We start from the raw sequence: 14269 nt of genomic DNA, 5'->3' as shown, positions 1-14269 counted from the left end.
GTCAGTGCTGTGCCCATCTCTGAGAGGGGTTTGGCGTGGACATGCACATTTCTGGTTTGAGGGCAGGCAGGAAAACGCTCTCTGGTGGATTAGGTAACCTCTACACTAATTAATTCTGCGAAGGGCCTTTCAGAGCGCCGCATGCAGCTCTCAGAGAGAGAGAGAGAGAGAGTGTGTGAGCGAGCGAGGGAGGCAGGCTGAAAGGATTGCATTATTCTGCGCTGCGAAAGGAAATCAGAGAGCGCCGGTCTCTCGGGGCCTCGGCGGCGTGCTCTAATAGCTCAGCGCGATCTCTGCTAGGATATTGCTGCCCTCGAGTGTGTGTATGCGTGCCGGCAAGTGGGGGCTGGTGAGTGTGTATGACGATATTTTTAGGGAATACACAAAGGATACGCATATGAGGATTAGAGAATACGCAAAGAATGAGACACGGTTGACATTTTTGGATGTGTTTGGTCGTGTGAGTATAGGGCTGGGAATCAGAATTGAAGAAAATATAGTGGAACCGAATGATTTTCATGACATTCGGTTCTGTTAACGGCTCTTGAAAGCCTATGTTTTTCCCAGCGGTTATCCACAGCGCTACGGCAAATAAAATGATGTTTTAGCTCAAAGTCTGAATTTAATGTGATAAGAGAAAGACAATAAATAGACAACACACCTTTCTACTGCATTATAATCGCTGTGCGACCAATGATATCCGATTCACAAACAAACGACTCCTATGATCCGGTGCTTTTTAGTGAATTCGTCCAAAAGACTCAACTATCACACCATTTGTTATACAGAAGAGCGTAAATATTGACTCAGGTACACCTTATTGGGTGGACAAACTGTCCCACCCTAAACTCACACCATTGGTTGATTTGATGTTGTTGTGTCAGGCTAGTCGGGATGCCTGCCAGTTAACTTTTTATTACTCAACATCAAGATTTATTCAATATTACACAAAGGAAAACTGGATGTTTCACTTTAATTTAATCTGTTTTTCATAAATTTAATTATGGTACTTTGTACTTGGTACTTTGTAATGACAGTTTTATTTATAGTATAAATATTTAATGTAGTATTGTAATTCACATAACCTTAAAAATAAATTTAAAACAACATTTTTATTATATAAAACCAAACACTTTATTCTCTCTCTTTCTTTCTCTTTCTTTCAGCTCTCAGAGAGAGAGAGAGAGAGAGTGTGTGAGCGAGCGAGGGAGGCAGGCTGAAAGGATTGCATTATTCTGCGCTGCGAAAGGAAATCAGAGAGCGCCGGTCTCTCGGGGCCTCGGCGGCGTGCTCTAATAGCTCAGCGCGATCTCTGCTAGGATATTGCTGCCCTCGAGTGTGTGTATGCGTGCCGGCAAGTGGGGGCTGGTGAGTGTGTATGACGATATTTTTAGGGAATACACAAAGGATACGCATATGAGGATTAGAGAATACGCAAAGAATGAGACACGGTTGACATTTTTGGATGTGTTTGGTCGTGTGAGTATAGGGCTGGGAATCAGAATTGAAGAAAATATAGTGGAACCGAATGATTTTCATGACATTCGGTTCTGTTAACGGCTCTTGAAAGCCTATGTTTTTCCCAGCGGTTATCCACAGCGCTACGGCAAATAAAATGATGTTTTAGCTCAAAGTCTGAATTTAATGTGATAAGAGAAAGACAATAAATAGACAACACACCTTTCTACTGCATTATAATCGCTGTGCGACCAATGATATCCGATTCACAAACAAACGACTCCTATGATCCGGTGCTTTTTAGTGAATTCGTCCAAAAGACTCAACTATCACACCATTTGTTATACAGAAGAGCGTAAATATTGACTCAGGTACACCTTATTGGGTGGACAAACTGTCCCACCCTAAACTCACACCATTGGTTGATTTGATGTTGTTGTGTCAGGCTAGTCGGGATGCCTGCCAGTTAACTTTTTATTACTCAACATCAAGATTTATTCAATATTACACAAAGGAAAACTGGATGTTTCACTTTAATTTAATCTGTTTTTCATAAATTTAATTATGGTACTTTGTACTTGGTACTTTGTAATGACAGTTTTATTTATAGTATAAATATTTAATGTAGTATTGTAATTCACATAACCTTAAAAATAAATTTAAAACAACATTTTTATTATATAAAACCAAACACTTTATTCTCTCTCTTTCTTTCTCTTTCTCTCTCTCTCTCTCTCTCTCTCTCTCTATATATATATATATATATACTGGAAAATGTTAGTTTAAAATATTTTCAGATTAATAGGTTTAACATGTCACACTGTAGGACACTGTTGTAACTGCATGCCAACTTCCCAGATACACCAGCAAACAAACACATTGCGCAAGAGCATGTCCTGAGTGAATGGCCCCTAACGCCGTCAGGAGCCACTCCTTTAGTTCTCTCTGTATCTCTCACATTCACACACACACACACACACACACACACACACACTCACAGATCATGCACTCCAGTAGGTAACTGTGATCTTGCCATCTGTCCGTGCAGTCAGAAGCTGGCAGCAGCCGTGGCTTGAAGGCGTGAGTGGTGGCGAGCTGGAACAATGACGCGGGCATGCGGCCAAAACGAGAGACAGAGAGAGAGAACACACGCTATTCGGGTCTCAGGTTGCAGGAAACTCTCTGCACACTGCGAAGCCTCCAGCAGCATTTATAAATCAGGTCTAGTGCACAAACACGCATGCACACAGCAAGATCCACCTGTACGTCATCGATCACTCACAACAATTTTCGTAATATACACGTACACGCATGCATTTAGATAAAGAAGTTCACTTTGCTAACTGTGCTAAAATGACCTTTTAATTAGAGAATGTATGAAATTGCTTGACTACCTTGGTTTTATGTCCTGTGTTGATTGTACTTCCTGTTGAAACAGGAAGTCAAAACGCTCTCTATTCATTTTAAATAACCAGTAACCCTTTAGTTACATCAGAGCTATGGGCTGCCTGATAAATCGCGATTAACACTAAATCTCGTGTAAATCGACCTGTCTAGTGCGATTATGTTTTTATGCACAGCTTGTCTATGAAGCACCGCTCTTTGATCAGTATGAAGTTCTGCTCCATCTGAAATCACTATGAGTTTAGTCGCTTATAATGTGCATTTGTAAAAGCAACACTCGTCCAACATCATCATTATAAATATACTTTATTATCATGAAAATACCTGAGAAGGCTTGAAGAACAGTGATAGAAAGATGCCCATAGGCATTTCCTGGAACTACGCATTAGGGCTGGGTATCGATTCAGATATCGTGTACTAAGACCGACGGAAAATGAAAAGTTGCGATTTTCTAGGCCGATATGGCTTGGAACTATACTCTCATTCCGGCGTAATAATCAAGGAACTTTGCTGCCGTACCATGGGTGCAGCAGACGCAATGATATTACGCAGTTTGTCTAGGGGAGTTGGAAAATGAGCCAATTTTCAAAAATAGTGGCGTGTTCCTTTAAGACTAGCCTTAACGCTAATAGACACATACTAAAAGCTGCAAAATTTACTTAAATAATGTGAAAAAAAATTAATCGTTCACAGCAAGACCAAGAATATGCTTCAACAAAGTATCTAGAGTTGTTTTTGATTCCATGTCATCTTTGAAGCATAAAAATTGTGTGCACGAGACAGTCAGATGTTTTTTGGACTGCGCAGTCCATGCACATTTAGCTATCGACAAATCTGAGCACACACTCCAATTTCATGCTCTTGCGCGCACACACGCGACTAATTACCCCACTGGAATGTTACCCGACCATTCTGGGCTGCGTCGGTTTAAAAAGATTTGTGTCATCCCTACTTTCATTCCACGAGGGAAAGAAAATCTAATTTCTGTTTTTGCCCGTGTAGTTTTATTCTTGCTCCCTGAGTGGTTTGTGTGTGCACAGGCGTGTTTACGACTAGTATGTGTGTGAATGTGCATCAGGGGCAGCAACCTTGAGACCGCATCTATAAACACGGTCATGTGGGCCGCCTGAAGAAGCCACTAGTGCAAACTCAACTGCTCTCAGATGAATACAAGCCAGAAAGAGAGGTGGGGTGGGGGGGTAGCAGGTGTAATAGTGAGAGGACAACGAAATACACAACATCCTCTCATTTCTCCAGACTTGCTTGCCTTATTGGCACGTTCCAGTTATATAGAGAATTTTGAACTGTGTTCAAACTGCACTAGTGTAAAGGAAGCCTTACATCTATGGGGGTCAGATGCTTACACACTACAGCCTCACATGTGAGCCACATCTCTGGGTGTCAACGTAAACTAGTAGGTGTGTTCGACTTGACGTGGCGCTGTGCAGACTGATCAGTGTATGACATCAAAGTACCGCGAAAGCTATAGAGAGTACACTGCTCTGTAAGCTTTCGAATTGCTCTTGCTGTACTTTGAAACTTGGTACCGAACGACAATACATTTTTGATATCTGATAGTATCGAGGCAATTTGGTCGGTGCCTAAAAAGTATTGAACTCGATACCCATCCCTAATAGCAACACCTTAGAAGCCATCCAGAACACCCTAACAACCAGCTAGCAACACCCTAGAAACTATTTAGAACTACTTAACATGCACTTAGCAATGTCCTGGAAATTATTCAGAACTCCACTGACATACACCTAGCAAAGTCATAGAAACCACCCAGAACGCACCAGGAACCACCAAGCAACATCCTAAAAAACATTCAGAACATCTTAACAACCAGCTAGCAATGCCCTAGAAACCACCCAGAACACCCTAACCACCATCTGGCAATATCCAATAAACCACCTACCAATGCACTAGAAAGCAACCAGAACACACTAGGAACCACCAGCAATACCCTAGAAACCATTCAGAACATCTTAACAATCACTTAGCAACTCCCAAGAAACCAAACAACACACAGTAGGAACCACAGTAGGAGCCAATACACTATAAACCATTCAGAAAGTCATGACCACCTAGCAACACCCTAGAAACCACTCAAAACGCACTAGGAACCACCTAGCAACATCCTAAAAACCATTCAGAGCATCTTAGCAACCAGCTAACAATGCCATAGAAATGATTTAAAACAACTTGACATACACTTAGCAACCCCCCCCCCCCCAAAAAAAAACACCCAGAACACCCTAACAATGACCTAGCAACACCCCAGAAACTATTTAAAACTACTTAACCTCCTAGCAATGCCCCAGAAACCATTCAGAAGATCACAACAACCTAGCAACATCCTAGGAACCACACTGAACACCCTGACAACCACCTAGCAAAACCCTAGAAACTACCCAGAACTCACTAGCAACTACTGTAATGTGACATCAAGAACTTTTTTATTGTATACATAAATGTTCAAGTGCTGCAAAGAACCACTTAAGAAGCTTTTATTTTTAAGAGCACTGGACCTGTTTATCATGCTTAATAGTCCCTGCAAAGCTTGTAAACATTCTGAACACTATCATGTCCGTATGACCCTTATCCCAGCTCTATCCCAACAGCCTCAGGGCTGCTATCCACAAGAAAAGATGAATAAAAGCTCTCTTTGTTTAAATGCTGAACGCAGGCTGACACTTTGACCTGTCAGGGCCTCTGGGTTCCAGAAAGCTCCATCGTGCTTGGCTCTCCGTGGGGTGTTCACTTACTCTAAGAAGGGATTTAAAACCTGAATGATGTTTGAAATAACACTTTTTCTTACATTTTAAACTCTTTTTCTTAATGTTCAGATCCTTTGTTCTTTACTCTTTATCTGCACAATCAGCCATAGAGGGCCATTTATTTGCGGATTATATGCGGACCTGATGTATTTATTGTTTGAAGCTTGAAAAACACAGAACCTGGGGCATTTGTGGGGCATCCAGATCTTCAAAACACGTAGCCGATGTTAAAGGTGCAGCTGTTAGAAAGATTCCCTCAATTCATAAACCATTTTTTATGCTTTCCTGCGCTTCTCTCGCTCTCTACGCTCCCAGGAGACTATTTTTCTTGGTCTTGCCTGAGTAGCGCAGCCTGACCGAGGCCCCGTGCTCACACACATTCATCACTCCACCCCTACCCCAGTGTGCAAATACGCTGTTCTGCCGCTGCAGAGTCAACAGCACAAGGGTTCTCCCTCCTGTGTGTATGCCTTGATGTGCAATTCAGGTTTTTGATGGAAGGATGGTTACCAAGCAAGTAACCAAGTGTCTATTCAAACACTGTGAGTTACAACTGTGCATATTGAGAGATAAAAGGTTGGTAACAAATTAAAATGTTTAGTTAATTAAAGCAGTTTTTACATGACAAGGTGCGAATACATTGTGAATATACACTGAAAGTCATGCCTTACTAGTTGCGATTGTATTCACAATATTGCATGAATTAGTCTTATTCTTTAATAAAATGATTCTTGATTGAAAATAAGCTTTGTCATTAAAACAATATTTATTTTGTGCGAAAAGATTTAGGCTTGTAACACCCTACAGACCCAGTTAACAAAATATGTTCTAAGAACGTTTTGCTATAATAAAGTCTTTGTTCTAATGTTTTGAGAGCATTATTAAAGACCAGAGAACTTTGAACAAACATTCTATTAATGTTCCTGGAAGAACGTTTGTTCATAACCTTTATGGAACCTTGCCAGAACGTTAGTCAAAGATCTGAGAATGAACCCTGTTAGCTAGGCAAGTACATAAACACAGATACTTCTAGATAATTGTATATAGATACTTCTACACAAGCTTGAAAGTGTGTGTTGCATTCTCAGCATTTCTATGAAGGAAACTCTAGCAGTTATTACCATAAATGTCTTAATTTAGTCAGTTTTCTCTTTCGTCATTTACTGTCTTAGCAGTTTGACGAGAATCTTGCGAAGCAACTGTGTCTGTGTCCGAAATCGTATTGTGTCTGAGTAGGCGCTTCTTCTGAATAAATAGGCTAATTACTTCACAACTGCTAAAAAAAAGTGTGTTCTATATAGTATGAATGTGTGTAGTATGAATACAATTCGGACGTACTACGTTCGCCAATTTGCCATTATAACCGAACAGCATCAGTTGTGTCGCTTCACTGGTATTGACAAATCACCTCCCATGGGATGCTAAATTGTCCACTGAATGTGCACTTTAGTATCTTATTGGAAATAGTAGGTCAATAGTTATGTCTACTGTTTTATGAATACTGTGAATTTGGGCATCCTACTCTTTTCACATACTTTTTTTATAGTAGGGAATTATGTTTAATGCAACTTACCTAAAGAGCTCAGATATTTGAAGGATACTGTCGCCCCATTAAGTACTGGGGTACTGTTACTGGCAGATCAACACAAAAGTTCAACAGTATAAACTAATGTTTTAATCTTTACTTGCATAAAGAATGTTCATGACATGTAAAATAAAGGCACACAGAATTCATTCTTGCAATTAAAAAAATAAACAATTGTGCAATGAAATGCTAAAAACATGTTCTGTGCAAACTGGCCCTAAGGGGTGCAAAAACTCAGTCCGAACGTGTTTTTGAGCTCTGACAGTATACGATTTTGGACACAAAATGTATCGTAGGGTTTCACACAGCTGGAATGCAGTATTAACCAATCAGATACCACGACTGGAACTGTGCATTTTAAAATGCTCAGTATTTGTTGTATTCAAATTTCACGACACTTTGATTCATAAATATTAATATTTGAATTAATATCAAGTACTGATGGGTTCAGATTGATAAAGTGTTAGTGAGAATCTTGCGAAGCAACTGTGTCTGTGTCCGAAATCGTATTGTGTCTGAGTAGGCGCTTCTTCTGAATAAATAGGCTAATTACTTCACAACTGCTAAAAAAAAGTGTGTTCTATATAGTATGAATGTGTGTAGTATGAATACAATTCGGACGTACTACGTTCGCCAATTTGCCATTATAACCGAACAGCATCAGTTGTGTCGCTTCACTGGTATTGACAAATCACCTCCCATGGGATGCTAAATTGTCCACTGAATGTGCACTTTAGTATCTTATTGGAAATAGTAGGTCAATAGTTATGTCTACTGTTTTATGAATACTGTGAATTTGGGCATCCTACTCTTTTCACATACTTTTTTTATAGTAGGGAATTATGTTTAATGCAACTTACCTAAAGAGCTCAGATATTTGAAGGATACTGTCGCCCCATTAAGTACTGGGGTACTGTTACTGGCAGATCAACACAAAAGTTCAACAGTATAAACTAATGTTTTAATCTTTACTTGCATAAAGAATGTTCATGACATGTAAAATAAAGGCACACAGAATTCATTCTTGCAATTAAAAAAATAAACAATTGTGCAATGAAATGCTAAAAACATGTTCTGTGCAAACTGGCCCTAAGGGGTGCAAAAACTCAGTCCGAACGTGTTTTTGAGCTCTGACAGTATACGATTTTGGACACAAAATGTATCGTAGGGTTTCACACAGCTGGAATGCAGTATTAACCAATCAGATACCACGACTGGAACTGTGCATTTTAAAATGCTCAGTATTTGTTGTATTCAAATTTCACGACACTTTGATTCATAAATATTAATATTTGAATTAATATCAAGTACTGATGGGTTCAGATTGATAAAGTGTTAGTTAATGGCGTGTCATTATAAACTGTCACCACAATATTTCACAGGGATGCCAGTGTTGTGTATCCAGCGACACCTGGTTCATAACGGAGGCCCATTAATTGTTAATTGCCTTGACATTGTGTGCACAAAACAGGTACCAGAGCTTTTCCCAACCGTTTCAAAATCCCTGACGCCTCTTGCCCACAGCATGTTTGCGTTACAGGCTACTTGAGCGGCGAGAGCAAAGAGAAGAAGAAAAGTCCTCAGGGGGATGAAGAGGAGGAGGAGGAGGAGGAGGAGGGGAGGGCCGCTTGCTTGGCAGTAAATTCGAGCACTGACATGAATTTCACGAGGGGCCGGTCCCTCTGGAAACTCCCCTGTGACAGCATTAGAGGCCTCTCTGTTATTGCACGCATACACGCGCATGCATCACCTGTGCCTTTAAAAATCTGCACTTTTCTTAGCCAACCCCTGTAAACAATAAGAGTACTTGACTGGAGCTGAGAAACCTTTGTCATATTGTGTGTGCTTCTGACCTAACTGAAGTTCTGGTGACAAACTTGCTGAATTTTTCCAGAAATGGTAAAACAGAAGTATTTTATTTTATGGTTTATCTACCCACAGAAATGATTATAATCATAAAATAAAAATGGATTTGAATAATTCAATACAAATGCATAAAAAACAGAAGCCTACCTTTTACGAAAATATTACTGTGATTTTACTATGGTACAGTTATAGTATCAGATCAGTACTTTAATATATAGGCTATGGTACTCCAAGGTAAGGTAAAAAAAAATTATATGTATATATATATATATATATAAAATAATAATTAATAACAATAAGAAGAAATCAGCATATTAGAATGATTTCTGAAGGATCATATGACTGAAGACTGGCTGCACTTTTCTTAGCCAACCCCTGTAAACAATAAGAGTACTTGACTGGAGCTGAGAAACCTTTGTCATATTGTGTGTGCTTCTGACCTAACTGAAGTTCTGGTGACAAACTTGCTGAATTTTTCCAGAAATGGTAAAACAGAAGTATTTTATTTTATGGTTTATCTACCCACAGAAATGATTATAATCATAAAATAAAAATGGATTTGAATAATTCAATACAAATGCATAAAAAACAGAAGCCTACCTTTTACGAAAATATTACTGTGATTTTACTATGGTACAGTTATAGTATCAGATCAGTACTTTAATATATAGGCTATGGTACTCCAAGGTAAGGTAAAAAAAAATTATATGTATATATATATATATATATAAAATAATAATTAATAACAATAAGAAGAAATCAGCATATTAGAATGATTTCCGAAGGATCATATGACTGAAGACTGGAGTAATGATGCTGAAAATTCAGCTTTGCATCACAGGAATAATAAATTACACTAAAATATATTAATATATAAAACAGGTATTTTAAATTGTAATAATATTTCACAAAATTACTAATTTTTTTAATTTTTATAAATGCAGCTATGTGAGCAGAAGCTTATTTCAAAAATATTACAATATCTTACCGACCTCAAACTTTTGAATGGTAGTGTACATATATACTGTAATAAAAAACATCTAAATACCATGGCTTTACCATGGTACTAGATACATAACACATACCAAAACATATCATGTTGCTACTATAGTCTTTTTGGGCCTTGGAGCACCATATTACCATGATATACGTCCCTGTCTGTACTGGAAACCATGGTCATCATTTAAAAACATTATAACACTGTGATACTTATTCAAAACAGGGTAGCACAAACTATCATAGTTTAAAAAAAACCCCCAGACCGTTCCAGAAAGGGTTCTGGTTTGATTCTAGAGCGCGCACGTGAGCTGATTGCAGATTGTCTCTCTGGCTGCTGTCAGGTTTAACGAGCGCAGCGTGTCGTTAAAGCGCTGGTTTACGAGGCTCCTTTATCGTCCCACTCACACGCATATACGCGAGCGGCACACATACTGCAGAACCCCTAAAGACTCAGATTTAATGCTTCCTGCCCGGGCTGATCTCACTCCCACCGCCAGCTGCTGCTTTCAATTTCCCCCTCGCGCTCGCTCACACTTTCGCACGCGCTATCTCTCTTTTCTTTCTTCAGCGCTTTAACTCGCCGCTACCTTTGGCGACCAAATGTTTTCAAACCTGAGGTGAGAATACAGCACACACACACACATGTTGTGTTTCGATGGTTTATGGGGACATTCCATAGGCGTAATGGTTTTTATACTGTACAAACTATATGTGCTATTGCCCTACACCAACCCTACCCCTAAACCTACCCCTTACAGGAAACTTTCTGCATTTTTACTTTCTCAAAAAACACTCATTCTGTATGATTTATAAGCTTGTTTCCTCATGGGGACCTCAAAAATGTCCCCACAAGGTCAAAATTTACTAGTATTACTATCCTTGTGGAGACATTTGGTCCCCATAACCCAGGTACACACACACACACACACACACACACACGTGTGTATCTATAGCCGTCTCATCAAACAGCAAAAAAGTGCTAATGTCCAAAAATATGAAAAATGGTGTTTAAATGAAGTTAACACTAGCGGTACTTTTACAGTGATATATAGAATTATATTTCTGAATTATATTATGTTCATACCATACCATGTTATTTATTCCAAGCTACATCAAGGAGATGGAAAATCATAGTAGCCTATTACCAAGCTAACATGGCTACTGCCCTGGAAATGTACCATGGCATTTTCAAAGTACCTTGGTTTTACCATTGCACTACCTTTTAAGAGATATGAAAGTACCATGGTATATAGGTCTATCAAAGTACCAAGATTGATTTTTTTCTATGAATGTTCAAGACTTTTGAAAATGCATTTTATTAAGTTATGTTCATTTGAAAATGTAAAAAGGAAAATGTTAATTTGATTAAAATGATATAAAATTGTACAATATATTATATTAATACAAAATATATACAAAATGTAAATATATTAGTTTTTTTAATTATAAAAGGTATTTAGCAATTTATGAACCCTTTTTATGTAAAATTCAGTTTATTAATGATCATTTGACAAAAAATATATTAATACATAAATATTATATATTTATTGTAAAATATTATATTTATTACATTATATTAATAAATCAATATATAATATGTTTAAAACAATTGAAACGTTTAATTGATTTATTAAAATCAATTTGTAATTTATAGCCTTTTTTCTTTTGAGGATGTCTCCAAAAAGATATTTTCACATTTAGCTAAATTCTGGTGACATTTTTCAACATTTATAGAAATAATAATTTATATAGCTCTCGATCTGTCTGCCAGACACACACACACACACGGAGTGCTAACGTTAATCCGTTAGCTCTCTATCTGTCTGCCACGCACACACACACACACACACACACACACAGAGCGCTCACGTTAATCCGTTTGTCACGGTGAGCGTGCTTCCTGAGAGCTGAAAAATGATTCCTCTCCTTTTCCCTGCGCGATGCTCCACGCACGACAGTGTGTGTGTGTGTGTTTGTGTGTGAGGGGGAACCGACAGGCAAGCAGCTGCAAATGTTAAATTGTATCCAATTACTGCCCGCACGGCGATACGAGGGGAATAATTCTTTCCGTATGACAGCGCGATTCGATTATTCCGCACACGAGAGACGCTCCTTATAACTGCGTGAAAAACGTCCCCTGCACGCTCACGCTGAAACACACAAGCAGCCCGTGTGAATGTGTGTGTGTGTGTGTGTGTGTAATGATGCGTGCCGTGTACTAGTGTTACACACTCTTGATTGACAGAGAGGAAGAACTCATTATGGTCCGGTGCTTTGAAACACTACGGTCTGCGTCAGACGTGTCTCTAAAGGTCACCGACCTCTGACCTCCACCTATTTTAACACAATTAGACCTTCCAATAACTGTGTGAGTTTTTGAAACGCCTCAAGGTTGAGGAATGACTCTCAGGTGTCATCACAACGATTATTCAGACACATATGTGATGACACCATTGACGTAATTAATATGCGGAAGCCCAGATGACACTTGAGAGCTACAGTGGAAAAGCAGGTTTTTAGTGAATAACAACATCAGTTTTAGCCTGTTGTTCACACCAATCAAACGTATGACCTCAAAGACTCGAAATATAGTGCAGGAGAATATGAGCCAAATTCATGAATACCTTTATGACACCATTTTTGAGCAGCTCAGACATTCTGCTAAACATCTCTTTTTGTGTTCTACAGAAGAAAGAAACTGGAACGAACTGAGGGTGTATAAATGATTTCTTCTTTAAGACGTACATATAGTTTTTTTTATGCATTTCTAAGAAAAAGCTTCTAGTGTTTTTGAAATTGGTTTTGTAAATGTGATAATATTTGATTAGATGCTTATAAACCTTTACAAAAAGTACTGTGGTGGCACTTTTAATGCATGGAAATGCTATGGTACTTTCAAACTTACAGTGGTGCTAAAAATTAATGTGGTATTTACCAGTGTTATTTTAGTATTATTTTTGCTATTATAGTATTTATTAATATTTTAAAATAACTTTGTTTTCATTTTAATTTAAAAGTTAAGATAATTTTGTTATGCTCTTGCTAATTTTATTTTATTTTTATTTAGCTTTAGTTCATTTTTTTCGGTTTAAGCTTAGTTTCTCATCTAATATTTATATATTTTATATATATTTTTAGAATTATTTCAACTTTATTTCAATTACCAACAACATTTCTAATAGTTTTAGTTTTAGTTAACAACAAGAAACACTGGTATTTACAGTCATTTGTGGTACTTCTAAAAAATACCATAGTACCAACTTCAAAAAACAAACAAAACATGACTTTACCATTGGTTATTTTTTTGGGTAGCACTTTATTTTACAGTACTGTTCCACATATACATTCTATGTAAATATTATAGCAATTACCATAACTTGGTAATAACGTGGTACTAACCCTGAAACTACCCCTAAACCTAACCTTAACCTTGTAGTTACCTTGTACTCCCCTTTCTTAAGTACACATACTGTAAAAGTGTAACCATTTTTTGTAAGTGTAAAAACCATGATGTTTTGAGATTAACCATAGTACCATATGATAACTATGTTCATATACCATGGTAATTACGAAATTGACAGATTTACAGAAATAGTGCTTGACTACCATATTTTTTGGCCACGTACCATGGTAGTACCTTGGTATTGTTAAGTACCATATAAACACCAGAGTTTGTGAATTTCAATACCATTTGAAACCGTTTGAGAGTACTATAGTACATGCTATTACTAGTACATGTAAAACTGCTCATGGTATTACCACGGTACATTACCAAAAACATTACATCCATTACAAAAAAGTACTGTACCTGCAAGAATACCATAGTACTAGCATGGCACATGTCCCAAAATGCATGGTATTACCATGGTACTTTTTAATTTGAGCACATTTTGAACATGCACCATGGTGATACCATGGTACTTTATTAAATCTGCAGCATTTTGTAAATACCATAATTTGTGAACATGGTAACCATACAATATCATGGTATATCTCAAAATGTCATGGTTTAACACTTATGAAACAGAACACATTTACATTTACAGTATTACTGTGGTCAGTATCCAAAAACATGGTATTACCATGTTCCAAAGAGCAGTTGTATTACCATAGTACATGTCCAAAAAACATGCATTGCCATAATGCATACCCCAAAATTGCCATATCTAAGAGTGTA

Source organism: Sinocyclocheilus grahami, unplaced genomic scaffold (assembly GCF_001515645.1).
Source record: "Sinocyclocheilus grahami isolate Dianchi unplaced genomic scaffold, SAMN03320097.WGS_v1.1 scaffold163.1, whole genome shotgun sequence".
Taxonomy (NCBI): Eukaryota; Metazoa; Chordata; class Actinopteri; order Cypriniformes; family Cyprinidae; genus Sinocyclocheilus; species Sinocyclocheilus grahami.
Note: the sequence above shows the minus strand (reverse complement) of the source record.